This window comes from Dufourea novaeangliae, unplaced genomic scaffold (genome assembly GCF_001272555.1).
Source record: "Dufourea novaeangliae isolate 0120121106 unplaced genomic scaffold, ASM127255v1 scaffold57, whole genome shotgun sequence".
Classification (NCBI taxonomy): Eukaryota; Metazoa; Arthropoda; class Insecta; order Hymenoptera; family Halictidae; genus Dufourea; species Dufourea novaeangliae.
The window spans coordinates 1,932,454-1,949,346 of record NW_015373937.1 but is presented as its reverse complement, the minus strand read 5'-3'; positions in this window follow the sequence as shown (position 1 = coordinate 1,949,346).

The window sequence follows — 16,893 nt, the reverse complement described above, 5'->3', positions numbered from 1 at the left end:
CTACTTTATAATTTGTCAAATTCGTGCACCGTCCCTGCAACCCATGAATTGTTTACAACATTACAATTTTATTTTTACTTAACCTGACCGGTCGAATTCCGTCTACACACGGGTCACGAAAATTCTGAAAGGCATTTATTGTCGGCTGTATAGTAGAGTGTATTTTTTTATAGCCCCGCCATATATACGTACACGCTATTAAATTTAAATATCGGTTTTGTAGCTACGAGCTTTTAAATTTACTTACGCTACAATACTACAAATGAACAGAACAGTATTATGTACATATACGTATGTATATGAACAAACTATATAACATGAAAGTTGCGATTCCATGTTGTGGATACTAGGTACATAGCCAGATTATATAATATTCTGAACATGAGTCATTAATATTAATATTCATTAACATTGATTCAAGCTAATTCAGGGAAGTTTCGAAACAGCCATTTTACTGTTCACGTTAACGAACAAATATACAGTACAGAAATTAGCTACCGATATAGGTATGTATAAAGACACATAATTAACCCATACAGAGAAGTAAAGACGGATCGTTAGATTGATTTGTAAACAGAGTCATGCATAATTCAGTACACTTATCAAATATGAAATAATAAGACATTACTTAATATATTGAAGATCGGAAATAAATGTTCCTTAGGAAATATTAAACTTTATTATTGTCCGTTCAACGAGAAAACTCAGTGAAAATAGCAAAAACATTCGCTATTTAGCCAGGTACTCACCCCCTTTGTTTATAATTAATACTAACTCGATTCGTTTAATGAGGTACAATTCTTTCGAAACGTCATTTCTTTATACAGATTAGGTATCTTAATCCTAATGTGTACCCCGAAACCATATACTATAACAATATTTCCATCCTGGACACGATTCAGGTACAAATGTCAAGTTCTCATTTAGTAGCAACGTTCTAACTAAATAGACTCGCTTAACTTAATCCTCCAATTATTCCGAGCAGAAGGCAATCCAAAGGGCGCAATCCTCTTAGGTCTTGATGAAGACATTCCGCGGGACTAAACATCCGTCGAAAGAGCAATGACTAATAATAATCAGATTCTGCTTGGTGTACGCTAACTAGCCTCCACGGTTGAACTCTGGAGACACGGTTGATCGAAAACTGTCCCGGGAAAGTTTCCCTGTTAGCCGTGGACATTTTTCTTTCACCCGGAAATGTCTCCTGTCCCCTGTTCGGTGGCCTCAGCGAAAACGTTTCTTGTCCGTCAAACGTCGAAATCGCGGCCCCACGATTACGGTTTTCAATCCCCTGATTGCCGATTCAGGATTACTCGGTGTTAATGGTGCCCGGAGCTCGTCGAACCTCTGGGCCGTTACACGATCCGTTCGCGCACGGTAACCGCGAAAACTCGTGTCGACTTTTCGCCCTCGAATGAGAAATCAGCCCTCTCCCTAATCGTTGTTCTATAGCTACTGACACGATCAGTTTCGCGACTGGATAGAGAGCACCTATCGTGCATTTATTTCACGAAAACGTGAAGTATGAAATTCAAGATGATTTAGGTGGAACCATGGAAATTTGTGGACATACTTTGTTAATTGTATTTATATAGCGATTTTAAGAATATTTGTATTTCGAGAACAATGAGGGGCCATTGTTACGGCACGAAGCATTGAATATACATAATATACTCCGTTCAACGGTTTCATTGTATGAAACTCTCAGAAAGCAAACTGATTAACTCCGTGAAACAAAAGGGGTGTGCATCGTTAATATTATCGACGTGGCTGGGTTTAAATCCGACCCGAAACATCGGGGGGGAAATGAATGTTACAAACTAGTTATTTATTTTGAAATGTAAGTTTAATATTGAAATATGTAATGTATGTGTATAAAAGTGAACAAAGTAACGGATTATATGTATATTTCATGGAGACGTCACACCGGTATGCTCGGACTGTATAATAAATTTCTCGTCCCGTTCGTAAAAAGCATTCCGTTCGATTATCCAAATATCCTATGGTTACAATTCGGTTACTACATTAATGTTTTCCGTTGATTCTCGAAAAAATAGAGAGTAGCAATACATACCAAAAACTGATTACACGAATAATATTTAGAATACGAAATCTAGTTTTGAAAAGTATGAGGCGTGACGGTAAAGTTTCTAGAATAATTTTGTTTCCATCAACGTGTTCGCGCCCGCAATGATTCCGAATGTTGGAGATGCACCGAATGTAGAACGTACCGAATGGTTACACAAACTCGGACAGTAAATGAGGAACTTGGTTCAACAAAAATAGTGGACTGTATTTAATATGTAACAAAACTTGGACGCGTGAATATTCAGGGGCTGTCCCTGCTCAAGAAACCAAGACTGACTTGTACACACACAAGCACCAGTTTGGTTCTATCAGTCACACTGACTGTTCAAAATGAGATTGATCTTTCTTCCTTGGAGTCCTGATTGAATCTGATACAAGTTTGTAAGACTGAAGGCCTCCTCGGTAAAGCGCCTTGCCCCCCACTCTCACAGTCCGCCCTCAGCGCACCACTTCGTGGGGGTGGAAATGTAAAATGCCCGCTAAGGTGGACGACAGTTTGGCAACCTTGGGGACTTTCCTCCAGGTACCGTACGCGAGGCTCCCTGCGAGCCGAAGCGCGAACAACAGCGTCCCGATACCCTTCGGAAAGCCCTGGTTTATGACATGGACCGCTAACTAATTTGGCGCGAGGGTGACTAAAAACTGCTGGTAGTATAAAATTATGTCGTACCGTGCACATTTGGCGACCAAATGTGCCATTACAATCTTCGCTCGCCTCGTCGATGCCATAAACCAATTCCTGGAACACGGTGTTCCAGAACACAACGTGTGGACGTACTTACGTTCCTGCCCATTATGACAAAAAGAAAATTATTCTAGGGCGAACTCCCGAATGAATGAACATTATACATACCTATATAAAAACGAGTAAATTAAGTTACGCCGTTTTTTAAGAACTAGTTACTTTTAATTTTGAAATAATTCTGACTACCTAACTAATATATGATCGTTATCTCCCGAGAATACAGTCGCGAAGAATACAATCTTCTGGATAAAGTGTCAAGGAAATAAGCTGTCCATGATCTTAGAAGTTAATTATTCAAGTTCGATGTATAATCACAGTTCGATTTAAATGCCGCGCGAGATCGTTCCGCGACTTCTCGGCGTGGCGTGCTGGCGCGGTGGTTTACGTTCCTCGCGCTCTCAATATTCCATTATTCAATTATTATTCGGTTCCAGCCGGAAGCCAATTAGTCAAGTTAGACGCCGCAGACTCTGAACGTATTTGACGAGCGCGCACCGACGAAGTTTGCGAACGATCCGAAGGTCCGTTGACCCTTTCCTTTGCAGCGGCCACGGTGTTTTCCCCGATCCGCCGCCACGGTTTCTCCGCGTATAACTTTCACACGTTCGCCGAATACCATCTGGCAATTCTGACTTGGGATGCTCGCGGGTTTCCAATTGGCACGTGTAATTCTAGACTGTGTAATTCAGGTATTGAATTTGAACACTTGAAAGTAACTTAAAAACTCGTCGAGAATGGTCGAATACCAAGAAATCCCGACGCGCTCGTCTATTTTTTTCGTGTCGACATCGAGAAAGAATCGTCGAAAAAGTAGTAGGGGGGTCATCGGGGATCGAAGAATGGAATGGACGAAGATGGCGTGGGAACTGGAGCAAAAAAAAAAAAAAGAGAAGTACGGGGGTTGAATCTTGGACTTGGGGGAGGATTTATATATCGTGAGAACCGGAGGATAGTGGAAAAAGGGGTCGAGATATCGAGAAGAAAATCAGGGGACAAAGAAGAAAAACAGGGGGAAAGAGGATTCGAGGAGGTCGAAAGGAATCGTGTTCAACACGTGTTTTCATTTATTCTCTTATCGCGTTCATTTTGAAGCGAGCCAACACTTTCGACGTTGCGCCTGTAATAAGGACGAAAAACGTGAATACTTCTCGCGAGCTTTATCCTCGCGTAATTCGTTAATAGGATTCTTTATTTTTCTTTTTTCTACGTCACGAATTACTTCTGGTGTTTCGCTCGGGCGTTCTCGCCGTTAAATGGAAAGAACACGTTCCCATGGATAAAGCGTTCCCCATTCATTCGACGCCTTTCATCGTAATTACCTGGTGGAAATTAGGGGACGCGCTCGTTCGGGGATGAACAAAAAATGTGTACATAGGAGACTGTTGCGTTTACCTCGGGAATCCTGGAAATCGTATAAACGAAAGGAGATCGGGGGGAAGGAGGCGTGGCTTGGTATAGTTTTGATAATGGGAGAAATTTGATAGAGAAATTTCCAGATATATATCGTCACTATGATATCTTACGTATCAGTAGAATATTTCTGAATGGAACTGCAGATTAATCCATTCGGTTTCTCGTCCATTAGACACATTCGTCGCGGAAAACCCGTATTTTTTATATGCTCTTTAAGAAATAGTCACTCTGATATTATTGTTAAATTTATTCAGGAGTCAAATCCTTACCGTTTCAAAGTTACCCGCTTCGCAGATAAGAGAGCGCACCTTTCCCTCGATTCGCGGACTGCAATTGTCCCCTTGTCGTTTCGCCGCACGATGTCGCTTATTTTACGGGACTTTTTTCGTCCCCGTTGCAATAAATAGGATCGTGGTGTGGAGAATATGGTCGAACGCGCACGGGTCTGAAACGTATTTACTGGCACGCACAGATCGTTTCAGTCTCCACAGTGTCGTCGTCGTCGATCGAAACAGCTCGTCGCCAGTTCTCTGTATGTGTCCCGAATCGCGAGCACTTTAACGAGCGTTGTCTCGACACCATCGATTGTCCATCCCTTATTTTCTATTTGCCCGCGGACCGTTACGGGGCGACAGGTATTTTTCGTCAGATTCGGCGAGAATTGTTCATTCCTGATTCGATTATCGTCGCCGGCGACGGCTGTGGGAATATATATTGAATAACAATAAAAACGGATGCCGGATATGCTTTGCCCAGTTTCACCCTCTCGCGCGTCGTGTCCGCCCGCATGTCGAGTGTCCGAAAAGCTGCCCACGCGTAGATATCCAACCTCGATCGATATTTTTTAATATTTCTCGTTTTTTTTTGTTTTTTCTCTTTTTTTTTTTTTTGTTAGTCTCTTTTTTTCGGAGGATGAGTACGGGGAGCGAAATTGAATCGATGACGAGACGCCTTTCAGTCGGCAGGTGCGCGATTCACGTTTTACAGACGTAATAAAAAACCATCGTAAATAACGCCAGGAATTTTGTTTATCGATGCACGATATGGGGAATTCGGATCCTTTGCGGGTGCGTTTAAAATCTTGAATCATTTTTATAACAAGACAGAGGTGTGACTTTGTTGAATTAAATCCAATACCAGTACACAGCATTTCAATTCACGAATGTAAATTGCATAAACTTACGAATACGAGATACGCAGGTGTGAAATTCATTCCTAACAAAGTGTATAATACCAGTACAAGCATATTATTCTTGCTACATTTTAAAAGTAAACGTGAAGTAGTATACTATTAGAAATCGATCCTCCCTTGCTAACAGACAATCAAGACAGATTTCTATTAAACTATCCTCCGTCGATGGGCTCGTTGCAACGAAATCCGCTCGGCCAAAAACCGATTCAACCGTCGACGATCTTAACTGCCCCGACTCACGCGAGCGTAGAATGTAATCGCGTAATAAAAACCCACTATCCGCCTCCGTCGTTCCCGCCTCGAACGCGTATAACTTAATTACCGGGCCAGAAAGCTAACGAAAAAACCGTGAATTCGCGTCGCCCGTCCGTGGGTACTATGGCGCGCGCCGATTAAATTGAATCACCGTCGTCGGATAATTCGAACGCGGACGAATCCTCGTTCGAAGGATCGTTTCTTCGTCCGAAACTTCTCTTGATAGGTATACTAGGTTTATTTGTCTCAGAACAGTGTCCCAACTCTATTTCATGACTGCGTACAAAATTGACCGTGATTCGTGATTAAATCTACCACGAGGTGATTCTACAATAAAAAGTGAGTTAAAAATGTAGAATAAAGTTTCTCTGTACGTAGGTTCGTTTTCGAGAAAATTAAATTTGAAAATTCATGGGCATCCGTGTCATCGTGCGCGTCTGTCTACCGTGTCTGATCATTGCTCGACGTTTCTACTTGCACGAAATGTTAATGATAATACCGTGTTCCATTGAGTTCTGCGGTTTCTGACCATCAGTTTATATAAAATAATATGCAACGCAACAATATTGATTAAATAACAATATTAATATGTGTACAAGTAATATTCTACGCGTACATTCAATTTCCAATGATATCATTAATTTTTCTCCGAAACATTTTTTAATATCGTCAACAGTTTCTGAGATACGTGGATCGATTTAAATCTGACACCTTGTATAATTTCCAGCGTGCCGGAGGTGTTCACCTCCAATCACTTTGAAACACGGCCGATCTCAGAGTTCGCTATCTGTATCTAGGCATCGCTGTAACATCAGCGACGTCTCCTCCTCGTTCCGCATTGTCAGACACAGACGGAACGGGTGGCCTGTCTAAGGACTAAGCACTGAAAAACCAGAGAGAGGTGGTGGAGTCGGTCGAGAGGGGTGGGCGAGGAACGACAGGGTTTATATGTATATCGGCGCGCGAGACACACGAGAGTTCGAGGGTGGGAAGGCAGAGGGGCAACAGAGGGTGAGTAAAGCGTGCTCAACACGTGTTTCTCTTATCGCGTTCATTTCGAAGCGTGGAGTGCAGCCCCTCCGACACCACCATCGGGGCTAGTCGCGCCGTCGCGAACACCACACATACACACACACGCCACACCCCTGATTTATTTCGCCCCTCAATAATTCTCTTTTATTTTCTCCGTCGCTCGCCGCTCGACTGGCCCGCAGCTACCTTTTGATCTATCGTCCCCTCGCGACGCCGATTCATTTTTATTTACGATCCAACCGCCTCTCTTTCTCTCTCTTCGTCTTCATTCTTTCCTACAATCGAGGGGAAGGGGGGGGGGGTCATTATCGATGTATCGGGTTTGCCGCGAGCGTCAAGCGTATCCCCATTCCTCTTTCGCGCCGATAATAGACGAACTCTCACAAATTTATCGGGTACCAACATGTTCACTTTTTCTTGCTCATGTGTGTCACTCGGACGAAAAGGATGGAAAAACGGACGGAAAATTGTTTAGAGAACGCAGCAGGTGTCTACGTTGTTAGATTTTTATTGATAACCTGTAACGTTCATTTATTAGTTGCAAATGATACTCAACTAGGTTTTCTAGAAATATCGTCTTATACTTTGCATGATTTACTTCATGTTTCCGTATATTGGGAGGTAAATTTGAAACAGTTGTGTTTGTTATATTAACAAGTTTCCCTGTCTGAAGAACACGGCGATATTAGTATTTGTGTATTACAAGAATTTTGATGATCCTCTAAAAATTATTTGATCGCTGGGAGGCAAGTAATACCCTCATGAATCTCTACCCCAAGTAGAAAAATCGAGCAATGGTCAGACATGTTGACTTTCACTAGCTAAGATGAAATGTACGTTAAAAATGTCCAAACTTTAATATCACAGGCATAAGGATCCCTATAAATAAAATAATATTCTATATTTCTGATCAATTTTTTATAGCCATACATTGTAAACCTTCAATAAAAAATTATAATTTTCTAATAATACACTCGGTGATTCACGAACTATATCATGTCAGGTTACATACTAATACGTATTTTTATTGTTAGTACTTTTATTACGTAATCCAGTATTGTAGTAATGAAGCATCGTCTTCGGAGGAGAATGAAAATGTACTTCAAGAAACTGTCATACTTCATCTTTTCATTCAAGTCAACAAACTTTCGTCCCCTCACAAGTATTTGGATTGTATTCTCTGAGAGTCCGACAGAATTCGGATTTCCTTGTGTTCCCCTCCGACCTTAGAAAAATTGTCCAGTTTGAAACTTGAAGCTGAGAAATGGATGACTCGAGGCGAAGAATGAGAGAGTTTAAAAGATAGCGACTGCCGTCCCAATAGCCTGAAATTTGTCAAAAAGTTATCTGCTTCGGAAGTTGGGGGGGAGAAATTTCATGACTTCGATCTATGAACGAAAAAATCTACAGAAGAGAGTCGTTTTTTACATTTTTTTAGATAATTGCTACTTTAATATGTCTTGCTTGTAGATCTATATTTTATAAATTACAAATGTGTGTAGTCTATATAGTCTGATTGGAACCAGAGTATTCCAAAAAAAAACATGGTAACTTCAAATTTTTTTCTGGACGATCATTGTCCAAAGGTTTTTTAATTCGACTACACAGATGTCGAAAGTCTCATGACAGTCTTAAAGCATCTCGAAGCAATCTCGTGTCCCCGCAAGCCTCGTAGCAGAAGCCCCGATAATCGACCACATTGTTATCAAAATGCTGAGCGAGCAACGAACTCGCAGGACTAACGAGTATTTTATATAAATGGGGTTCATTATCCGTTGCCATCCGACACGGGGAAGATCTCGCTCCGATCTAAATATGCGATTAAAATTTATCATTCCCCGACCAATCGTGCCTTGAACATGTTAAAAATCTCTGTTTCGTCTGTCCTGTACGATATAAAAAATTCACTATACATGAAAATGTTCGGAGATCTCGCGTTCGGCTGTCTGTCTTCATATTTCGTGGAGAAATTACCGCTTCTGGTAATGATCACACAGGTTCTCTTTTCACCTATACACGACCCTGTCACTCGTTCGTTTCGTTTCAGTTAAATGCGAAAGGAAATATACGGAGTTTGGTGAGCTCGTCGCGCGTTGGGCACGTAAAATGGGCCGAAAAAAAATCTAGAGGGACGGCAGAAACGGGTGATGCGAACCCGTATTTTTCGAAAAATATCCGTTCGTCCAGTAAGCGACGCTTCTTTCTGACAGCCGGCTGGATAAAAAACACGAAGCGTGAAAAAAGGTTTACGCGAGGCTGGACGAACGGATAGTACGTTGCAGTACGAAAGGGGTTTCAAGTATGATTAGACAGGATATTACCTGTTATTAAGATCGGAAAACGTTACTTTATGGTTTTATCAAATTTCCCTCTCTACTAGTACAGTGTTCTAATAGTTTCAAATTTATTATTACGTATTTTTCAGGCATATTATAAACGATCTATGCAGTTTTAACAGTAGTAAATACTTCTCATTAAAAACAATAGTTTTGCCAAGCACATGAAATTGTTCTTTTGAATTTAATTGAATCGATTATAATGAAATTCTCTGAATTTAAAATATTTTGCTACAAAGTCTATTACCTTTTCCTTTGTACGAATCGAATCACAAAAGTGTTAGTTTTTAATTTCACTATAATATGTATTAAATCTGAGGGAGAGTTCTGTTATTATGGTGTCTCTTGTCTCGATTTTTGTTCACACACGGTTATTTTCATATTAATTATTCTATCTTTCTAAAAAGTTCCGTGAAAACACTTCTTGACGGTAATTTTCCGTTTCGTAATTAACAAGCTGCAAGTTTTGATGAATTCATAGCTCCAACACAAAACAGAAGTTATACATAAAATCGCAGAGTATTTATTATATATAAATTCTAATATAAAATTATATATTTTCTATACAAATAAAGAATACTTACAATATAATAATTTTTTTTATCTATTTTATTCTAACTCCAATCAGTCTCAAAGTAAAAGAAATCAATTGCTGTTTCGTTGACATTCCCGTAACTCAATCTACGAACTTTTGTCTACACGTCAGAGCACAAATTTCCCCCCGAACTAAACAGTTTCTCAGAAGATCATTTAAACATCAACATCTTAACACATTAACCAGGTAGATAGGATGTTTCGACAAACAGCCGTAGGCTGCACAAGCGTAATCGTTCGCCCAGTTTCCAGGCAGAAACTCGTTTTATTCCGTCCACCGAAAATTCTATGCGCAGACAGCGACGTACATACGACAGTGGGGTGGTGGGGGGATGGAGACGGTTCGAGAGAAAATTTCAAACCCTGGTTGAAAGGTAGGGGAAATTCTGCGCCGATGCGAAAATTCAGCTCGGAGAGAAAGGGGTCCCATGGGGAAGAAGCGGGTGGTAGGATTAACAAAAAGGGTTCGGTGGCGCGTGTGCGCGTCAACGAGGGGACAGACGTGATCGTTTTAAGAGAAAGATCCTCTCGATCTTTGAACACCTAGAGAGACGCGCCAGATGCCGATGTCGCTGGTACGATATCCTTTCGCAGGCATCTGTTACGAATCCACCTGCTTTCTTTGCGTTCTTTTGCCCGCGTACCATCCACGTACGCTTTTTTAATAACGTCTTTCCGGTTGACCAACATATCGACAATCCCTGTCACATCGAAATGCACTTCTCGATCAAAAAAAAATCCTGCGGGGTTGTTTACAGCGAATGTCGCAGTTGATATCAAAATTGCCTCGAACCGATCAGAATTTTTTCGTATAATGCGGGGTTATACGTTTTCTTAGTTTGTTTGGTGTTTTCAGGAATTATTTATTTCAAGTATAATTTATGTGTTAATGAAGTTTTGTACAAAGAATTGTATAAACATAGATCAAGCCTCAGATCGAAGGGAAAATTCATGGTTGAGAGCGAGAAATTGGAGAGTTAATTTTTTTTCAAGGGGGTGAACATATTTATAAATTATGCACATCTACAGATGGTGTAGAATACACGAGGGAAATATTATTTATTCCTGTGAAAGGTGAAAGAAACAGTGCCTACTCATCACAAAAGTATAAGAAGTGGCATGTAAGGACTCGCTTCGCTTATCCAATTATTGTTCTAATAATGAATTTTTTTTAAAGTTCGTTAATTTATTAGGTTAACGAAAATTGTCGAAACAATATTTAGATTTTTCTAACGCCGAATTGTGGAACATGTTCGGTAAATCAAGCATCAGGAGTGAATGATATGTGGATCCCGGTATGGAAACAGGGGAACTGTTTCGATATGATAAGTACCGGAATCACTGTTTACCTGTCCGGATAATGGAGAGGTATAGGATCGATGTCTATATGTATGCAGATAGTATAATCGGAACCCCATATAATCGGTATCAGGGCCACAGGCAGTCTATTGTATCAGGCTTAAGGAGAATGAGAACATGTATAGTCTGGCTGCTGTAGGATCAGAGTCTACAGATCGATCTTCAGTCACTTTCGTCGCTACGAATTTCACATAATAAATGAAATTATCTTCGTCAGAAACTCTTAATATTTGTAGGAAATTGCCTCCGAGTCATATATTTCTCCCGACACTTTCCCATATTGCGAAAGATGACAGATATGGGAGTGGAAGGGGAAACGAAGAAGATAAACGAAACACCACCCTGTATTTGATTACGACACACGAGACGCGGCAGGCATACGTTATCACTCAGCGTCTCGACGTCTTATCGATTCCCAACACTTTCATCGTCGGGCCATGCTTAAGGTAACTCGCGACGTCACGTATCCAATAATTCTCCGGGGGCTTTCGAAACATACGGTCCATCGCGAGGAACTTCTGTCCTCCACCCCTCCCTGCCCCTCTCTGTAAATCACATTAAGCCCTCGAAGTCCCGTGACCGCGCGTAACAGGACGATATATCAATGGGGGCCACGTGGTGCTGGACAAATTTCTCTTTCTATCCACTGCGACCATTCTGTTCCTTTATTTCTTTTTACTCTATTTCTCTTCCCTTTGCTCTTTCCCCTCCTCACTTCTCTGTCTGTTTCTATCCCTGAATTCTATGTCGATCTTTGTCTATTTGCCTACATCTCTCTGCTCATCTCTAACTATTTCAGTCTATCTGTTTCTTTCATTCCATCCTTCTCTTTCCACCTTTAGCCGTATTTCGAAACGCACTTGAGTGAACGTAATTCCCCCGTGAAATCCTTATGAATGGACCGAGACACGGTCTCGTCCCGCGAATGTCGCACAATTCTCCGGGATAGAAACAAGCCTGGTAACGAGAAAACGATATAATTTCCCCGGCTTCTCGTCGCGGCAGCCTCAGAGACGAGACATTAATAATCCTCGAGGAGAAAGAGAGAGAGTGAGCTGGGGGTGGAAGAGGGAGGGAATAGTAAAAGCGAGTGAGAGGGGGATGGAGTATTCGTCTACCGAAAATTCATCGTCGGTTGTTGCATACGAAGTGACCGATTTCACAAATTGGTACATTCGACACGGTTTCCAGAGGTGACGTTGATCGATGGTGGTTATTAATTGTGTATTAAATCGATGCGTCTAGTTTATTCATCAGACAGCACAGTTCGTTTTGACAATGAAATTACGTTAAACTTGAATTCAGGGACATATTATTTCGATGGGAATTGAATCCTGCTTCTTTATCCGTGTGCATTTAAACTTTGTATGTTTTCAATTAAAATGGTGATTAAACATTATAATTTAAATCGCGTATCTAATTTCCAAACAGAATTATAATGACACCTTATTATGAAATTCATCCAAAAGAAGTTTAATCGTTAGCTATTCAAAGTTTAGGTTTAAAAACGCTAGGAACACTTCAAACATCTTAACAGAATCTCTAACCGATCAGATTGCTACCTATCAGACTCGCAAGATCTTTGTTGTATTTGCAAATTTTTAAATCCAAATCGTACAGAACCTTTGCTCATGGCACAGATCCAATAAATTTACGATCATAATCCTCGACGCACCAACACTTTCAATCGACACTCCATCGCAACCCCTCCCCTCATCGCCGTTTCAATTCGATCCGTGCATTCTTGATGCACCGACGAAATGCCCTCGATTTTCCAGAGTGTGCATCTCTCAGATCGTGGAACCGATAGCGCTCGATAAATTACGTCCGCAGATTCCTGAGTCCATTTTTATTTATTCATCGTGACAGCGGCTGGAAAAACGACGCGAAGCGTCGGGATCGTTCGCCTTAAGGGCTCGTGTACAGAAAATGGTGAGAGAAGAAGAATAGGGGTGCGAGGATGGGAATTTCGAGACAAGGTGAACTTTTTCCCGTACGATCGGATAAAGACGCGGGCCACTTCGATGCTGTCGTCGAGAAGAAATACGGGATGAACTTCCGCGAACGTGTCTCGTGTCTCTGTTCGTGTACAAACGTGACTATTGTTTCGTGGCACGGTGGTGAGGCTCCTTAAAAGTTTCACGATTTCTGCCTTGGAACGGTTTGAATAAATGAAGAACGAAGGCTTGGAAGTAAGTGGTGCGGCAACTGGAGGAGGTGGAACGAATCATAGGTATCGCCCCTTCAACGCGGTCGAGAATCGTTTTACGGATAAGTAAGAGGCGGTATAAAATTTTACGTAACTGCGTAAGAAAGGAGGGGTGAGCTCGAGGGGAATTTTCTAGAATCCCTATCACCCAAGAGAGAGATGTAAATATTGGAAATGGGTTAAAATAAATAGTAAATACTATAAATCCTTTTTCTACTACTTTTATTTCTTGGCTTGGAAGGACGTCTTAATGCTTTGGAAATCGTACTGGAAGTGAGGAAAGATCCGTAAGAGCACGACCGAGAGTCAGTCATCCACTTAGAAAGAAAATAGTCCGATGACATCCGGTCTATTGTATCATTTTGACTAAAACAGTATTTCTCATACATAACACTATTCATTTTTGCTTACTAGCTGACACATTATAATTATGTAGTAACAATCCAACGGTACATACATGTTCATAAGTATTACAATATCTAGTCCTACTAGGAATTATACATATAATTTAGACTACTTTTATTACTTTACATTAGCGTAGGCAAAATGTATTGTAACTACATATAAGTGGAGATAAAGTAAAAGAACGTTAACGTAGGGTAAATGTCCCTATTTTTGTGAACGTCAGTATACTTTGTCGGTATTATTCTAAGGTTTTACTTTTAAATGTGATTGCCACGGTGTATTGTGCGCGATCGTAATTACGTCCGCGATGGCCTGTGGTACTGGTTCCGGTGCACGCGATCTATGCCCGGGAACCAGCCAGTTGGGAAAAGTTTGTTTTATCAATTCTTGAATTGGAGACTGTGACTCCGTGTTCAACTTTCTCGTCTGGGGATTCGAGATTGATATGAGTTATAGTTCACATAAGTTTCGCAAAGCAGTTGAAAGCAACAGATGTATTCGGAGTAATGTTGATTAATGTTAAACAAAGGATATTTGTTTCGTCAAGACCATTCAATTCCGTTAAACACAGGATTAAAACGTATCGAAATTACTGAAACTTTAAACATATGTAACTCGTAAGTTCTATACGATATGGCCGTCATATCGCGTTCATTAGAAAGGGAGAAATGTTTTCTTTAAAATGTTTTTTATCCAAGGTCACTGTGACTTCCGGTTCCCGAGATATCGTCGTCAAGACACGAGGGTAATTTTTCACTTTCTCTTTCTCGCTCGCACAGTGGGTCTCTCGCTCGCACTCATTGCCCAGATATCCCCCGGCGTGGAGCACGTGGCCCGCGGTCAGTGATAGACGCTGAATCAGCGGTTCTTTTTTACTATTACTATTAGTGCGTACGCATTTCCTGGAAATTAAGTGGGTCACGGGGTCAAAGCCCCAATCATCTTACGCGTGCACTTTAAGCCTTTATATCTTGGAAACGAATTGAGATATCGATACGGGACAAAATTCATTTTAAAGAGCGTTGAAACCCCTATCTTTGAAGCATATTATCCCTTATTATTTTACATCCCTTTCGAGAGTGATTCGCACATTTGGTTTATAGGGTGGTTACAGGGTGTTTCATTTAATTCGACCACATAAATTATGTATCGTAAATATTACAACCTCCAATTCGTGATTCTTTTTTCATTACTTTTAATTATTTTTTAATTACTTGCAAGTATATCATAAATACTTGCGACTAACAAACAGCTGTTATTATTACTCTCTTATCCGACACTCAATCGAGTTGATTTGCGGCCCAATATTGTTCCGCGCACTCTTTGTCAGAATTAACGGGGTGAATCCTCCGTCAAGCTCGCCAACGAAAGGAGCTTCCCTCGAGTCCTCGAAATTGTTCCACGTTACTTCGTCGAACGCCTCGAAGCCACGCTGAACCGAGTCCCGTGATCATCCCGCGTAATTAATTAATTTCCTTCTACAACCGAACGTCAAAGAACAGGAGCAGAATCTCGAGATATTACGATACGGCTATATCGATTATTCCTCTTAGTCCTCCTTTACTGGGTTGTCCTCGAAGTTTTCCAGACGGACGAGCAAATTCTGAACGCATTCCTAGCCGGGATGTAAAAACAGGAAGCGTGCCGACGCGCGTCTTTGCCCGACCAGTAGAATCGAGGAGGTGGAGGGGCGAGTACGTTCGTCGAAGTTATCGGTATTCTAATTACTCGCAGCACGAAAATAGACGAAGGAAGTTTGAACGCGTAATTACACCCGGGGACGATGGCTTATTAAGGTATCTCATTTTCTTCAGGGGCTACTCTGAAGAGAGAGAGAGAGAGAGAGAGAGAGAGAGAGAGAGAGAGAGAGAGAGAAACTGGTCGATGGCTTCGGCTACGTAGTTCTTCATCGAGTTTTATCCAATAAAGGTGCACCGATCTCTCCTCCTCTCCTGCTGGAAAATACGAGTCAGATCCCGAGAGTCACGACCGAAGAACCCACGACGGTCAACATCGTGACGGCTAATACCGCCGGCAAAAAGCTCCTTTTCAGGTTTAGTTAGCTCTCTGTCTCTCTCTCTCTTTCTCTCTATCCTCTTCCGAACGAGTCACGAGGTCCCAGGGTCTCGAACTTGCTCGAAACGAGCGGGCATCTTGGAATTGAATTACCCCGTTGGACGGAGACGACGACGATGACGACGACGACGACGACGATCTTGTTAACAACGCCCGGTGAATTTCTCGATCCGCTTCGATTGCAACCGTGGCAATCAGCTACGGACAAATTTGGAATTAGAATTATGAATCGGCCGTATAAACGGAGGAAACCTTTGGGAGCTTATTGGATCACTTCACAGCGAGAATGGGTGGAGCCTTTAAGAGAGATTTTTTTTTATCATCGTGAACGTCGAATGAGTAGTTTGTGTTATTAGTGAACTGCGAATTTTATGCAATTTATAACGTATGTGACTGTTCGAATCTCAATTTGCTAATAGAATCTTGAATAAGGTAAAAGAATTTCTGCTTGATGTCGGTTTTCGGAAGAATGGACAATGAAAGTGTGTATTCGTGTAAACATACGCATTCCAGGAAGGGAAATATGTGACGTGGACTACGAAAAGGTGGTTGATGTGTTAAGCTATCGAGTTCGAGGTATCGAGTGAATCTTGTAGAAAAAATTACGTTTTTTCCAATAAGATAGTTTCCATGTCTCTAGCCCAGATCACGTATGCTAATTGTTATTACATATCCATGAACATTAAGGAGACCAATTTGGATATTTTCTTGAGTATCTCACACAATGGTCCATCGCCATTGAACGTTCAATAACTATACACGCTTTGGAATCGAAATACCAAGTGGACAGAAACTAATGAAGATGAAACTGATATTCCTGTTACCGTATGAAATATCACATGAAAAATATACTGAATTCTCACCGATTCTCCGGAATTATTCGAAAATTCCAGACTGTCCATTAATAATTCCTTCGATTACGTATCCTGTTCGTCGCGAATTCCCCATGTTAAAACACGCGTGAAGTAATTATTGTCATAATAACGTCGAGCCATCCTGTTTCGAGTGCTCTTGCCGCCACCCCATTTTTAATTTCGCTCAACTCCATTAACGACGATTCTTCGCATTTATAACGAAAAAACCTTATTCGCCTTTCCGGGTTTAACACAATGCCAGCGTGAACTCTCGAAATTTAAAGCTCCATATCACCTAGCCTCGTTTATGTACCTACATATGTATGTGTAGACAT